The sequence below is a fragment of the Arachis hypogaea genome, chromosome 19, assembly GCF_003086295.3.
Source record: "Arachis hypogaea cultivar Tifrunner chromosome 19, arahy.Tifrunner.gnm2.J5K5, whole genome shotgun sequence".
NCBI lineage: Eukaryota > Viridiplantae > Streptophyta > Magnoliopsida > Fabales > Fabaceae > Arachis > Arachis hypogaea.
Window position 1 is genome coordinate 24,795,136 of NC_092054.1, and position 4,062 is coordinate 24,799,197.

Here is a 4,062-nt window from a genome sequence, read left to right on the forward strand (position 1 = left end):
TTTTCTATTCAATTCAACTTATTCCGCTTCTAAGATATTCATTCGCACTTCAACCTGAATGTGATGAACGTGACAATCATCATCATTCCCCCACGAACGCGTGCCTGACAACCACTTCTGTTCCACCTTAGATTGAATGAGTATCTCTTGGATCTCTTAATCAGAATCTTCGTGGTATAAGTTAGAATGATGGCGGCATTCATGAGAGTCCGGAAAGTCTAAACCTTGTCTGTGGTATTCCGAGTAGGACTTTGGGATTGAATGACTGTGACGAACTTCAAACTCGCGAGTGCTGGGCGTAGTGACAGACGCAAAAGGAGGGTGAATCCTATTCCAGTATGATCGAGAACCTCAGATGATTAGCCATGCTGTGACAGAGCATTTGGACCATTTTTACAAGAGGATGGGATGCAGCCATTGACAAGGGTGATGCCTCCAGACGATTAGCCATGCAGTGAGGATAAAAAGTAGCCATTGACAACGGTGATGTCCTTACATAAAGCCAGCCGTAGAAAGGAGTAAGACTGATTGGATGAAGACAGCGAGAAAGCAGAGATTCAGAGGAACGAAAGCATCTCTATACGCTTATCTGAATTTCTCACCAATGAATTACATAAGTGTTTCTATCCTTATTTTATGTTTACTTATTATTTAATTTCGAAAACTCCATAACCTTTTGATATCCGCCTGACTGAGATTTACAAGGTGACCATAGCTTGCTTCATACCAACAATCTCCGTGGGATCGACCCTTACTCACGTAAGGTTTATTACTTGGACAACCCAGTGCACTTGCTGGTTAGTTGTATCGAAGTTGTGAATGAAAAACAATTTATTAAGACGTGCGTACAGAGTTTCTGGCGCCGTTGCCTGAGATCACAATTTCGTGGACCAAGTTTTTGGCGCCGTTGCCGGGGATTGTTCGAGTTTGAACAACTGACGGTTCATCTTATTGCTCAGATTAGGTAATTTTCTTTTTGTTTTATTTTCAAAAAAAATTTTCAAAAACCTTTCAAAAAGTTTCTCATCTATTTTCGAAAAAAAAATAAAAAAAATCTTTTCAAAAATATATTTTTCTTCAGAATTTTTAAGAATGAATTCTAGAGTTTCATGAAGCATGTTGAAGCCTGACTGGCTGAAAAGCCATGTCTAATTCTTTTGGATAGGGGCTTCCAACCATCAGCATAGAGGCAAGTTAATTGGAATGTCAGCCGTGGCATGTTTGAGTTACATACTAAAGCTTGGCTGGCTATTAAGCCATGCCTAACCCTCGAATTGGAGCTTTAGACTAAGAATACAAGATTCCTGGAATTCATATTAAAAAATTTTGAAATCCTTATTTTCTTTTTCCTATATGTTTTTTCGAAAAAAAAATATATACAAAAATCCAAAAAAATAAAAAAAATCATAAAAATAAAAAATATTTTATGTTTCTTGTTTGAGTCTTGAGTCAAGTTGAAAGTTTGGTGTCAATTGCATATTCATCTTGCATTTTTCGAAAAATTCATGCATTCATAGTGTTCTTCATGATCTTCAAGTTGTTCTTGGTAAGTCTTCTTGTTTGATCTTGATGTTTTCATGTTTTGTGTCTTTTCTTGTTTTTCATATGCATTCTTGCATTCATAGTGTCTATACATGAAAAATTTTTAAGTTTGGTGTCTTGCATGTTTTCTTTGCATTAAAAATTTTTCAAAAATAAGTTCTTGATGTTCATCTTGACATTCAAAGTGTTCTTGGTGTTCATCTTGACATTTATAGCATTCTTGCATGCATTCATTGTTTTGATCCAAAATTTTCATGCATTGAGTCTTTTTCATGTTTTTCCCTCTCATCATTAAAAATTTAAAAATAAAAAAATATCTTTCCCTTTTTCACTCATAAATTTCAAAAATTTGAGTTGACTTTTTCAAAACTTTTTAAAATCTAGTTGTTTTTATGAGTCAAATCAAATTTTCAATTTAAAAATCTTATCTTTTTCAAAATCTTTTTCAAAAATCAAATCTTTTTCATTTTTCTTATTTATTTTCGAAAATTTTAAAAATATTTTTCAAAAATCTTTTTCTTATCTTTATCTCCTAATTTTCGAAAATAACATCATCAATGTTTTGATTCAAAAATTTCAAGTTTGTTACTTGTTAAGAAATATTCAAACTTTAAGTTCTAGAATCATATTTTGTGATTTCTTGTAAATCAAGTCATTAATTGTGATTTTAAAAAATCAAATCTTTTTCAAAACTAATTTCAATCATATATTTTCAAAAATATCATTCTATCTTATCTTTTTCAAAATCATATCTTTTTCAAAAATTTGGTTTTAGAATATCTTTTCTAACTTCTTATCTTCTTATCTTTTCAAAATTGATTTTCAAATTTGTTTCAACTAACTAACTAACTTTTTGTTTGCTTCTTATCTTTTTCAAAACTACCTAACTAACTCCCTCTCTCTCTAATTTTCGAAAATATCTTCCCTCTTTTTCAAAATTTCTTTTTAATTAACTAATTATTTTAATTTTTGATTTTAATTTTTGAAAAATTACTAACCTTTTTCAAAAACTATTTTCGAAAATCACTAACCTTTTTCAAAAATAATTTTCGAAAATTCTCCTTCTCTCTCATCTCCTTCTATTTATTTATTCATCTACTAACACTTCATCTCACCCAAATTCGAACCCCCTCTTCCATCTGTGTTCGAATTTTTTTCTTCTTCTTTTCTTCTACTCACACAGGGACCTCTATACTGTGGTAAAAAGGACCCCTATTATTATTATTTTTCTGTCCCTCTTTTTCATATGAGCAGGAGCAAGGACAAGAATATTCTTGTTGAAGCAGATCCAGAACCTGAAAGGACTCTGAAGAGGAAACTAAGAGAAGCTAAATTACAACAATCCAGCAAGCACCTTTCAGAAATTTTCGAACAAGAAGAGGAGATGGCAGCCGAAAATAATAATAATGCAAGGAGGATTCTTGGTGACTTTACTGCACCTAATTCCAATTTACATGGAAGAAGCATCTCAATTCCTGCCATTGGAGCAAACAATTTTGAGCTTAAACCTCAATTAGTTTCTCTGATGCAGCAGAACTGCAAGTTTCATGGACTTCCATCTGAAGATCCTTTTCAGTTCTTAACTGAATTCTTGCAGATATGTGATACTGTTAAGACTAATGGAGTAGATCCTGAAGTCTACAGGCTCATGCTTTTCCCTTTTGCTGTGAGAGACAGAGCTAGAATATGGTTGGACTCTCAACCCAAAGATAGCCTGAACTCTTGGGATAAGCTGGTCAAGGCTTTCTTAGTCAAGTTCTTTCCTCCTCAAAAGCTGAGTAAGCTTAGAGTGGATGTTCAAACCTTCAGACAGAAAGAAGGTGAATCCCTCTATGAAGCTTGGGAGAGATACAAAGAACTGACCAAAAAGTGTCCTTCTGACATGCTTTCAGAATGGACCATCCTGGATATATTCTATGATGGTCTATCTGAATTGGCTAAAATGTCATTGGATACTTTTGCAGGTGGATCCATTTACCTAAAGAAAACGCCTGCAGAAGCTCAAGAACTCATTGACATGGTTGCTAATAACCAGTTCATGTACACTTCTGAGAGGAATCCTGTGAATAATGGGACGCCTATGAAGAAGGGAGTTCTTGAAATTGATACTCTGAATGCCATACTAGCTCAGAATAAAATATTGACTCAGCAAGTCAATATGATTTCTCAGAGTCTGAATGAAATGCAAGCTGCATCCAACAGTACTCAAGAGGCATCTTCTGAAGAAGAAGCTTATGATCCTGAAAACCCTGCAATAGCAGAGGTGAATTACATGGGTGAACCTTATGGAAACACCTATAACCCCTCATGGAGAAATCACCCAAATCTCTCATGGAAGGATCAACAAAAGCCTCAACAAGGCTTTAATAATGGTGGAAGAAACAGGTTTAACAATAATACACCTTTTCCATCATCCACTCAGCAACAGACAGAGAACTCTGAACAAAATACCTCTAATTTAGCAAACTTAGTCTCTGATCTATCTAAGGCCACTGTGAGTTTCATGAATGAAACAAGGTC

At 34.1% G+C, this 4,062-nt stretch overlaps 1 non-coding gene across 1 annotated transcript; it reads right to left on the bottom strand.

Annotated features, from left to right (window-relative positions):
* Positions 1-3,322: 3,322 nt before the first annotated feature.
* Positions 3,323-3,430, bottom strand: LOC112782130 (small nucleolar RNA R71). Its single transcript, XR_003192868.1, has one exon. It is a non-coding gene; the product is annotated as a small nucleolar RNA R71 (small nucleolar RNA).
* Positions 3,431-4,062: the final 632 nt, after the last annotated feature.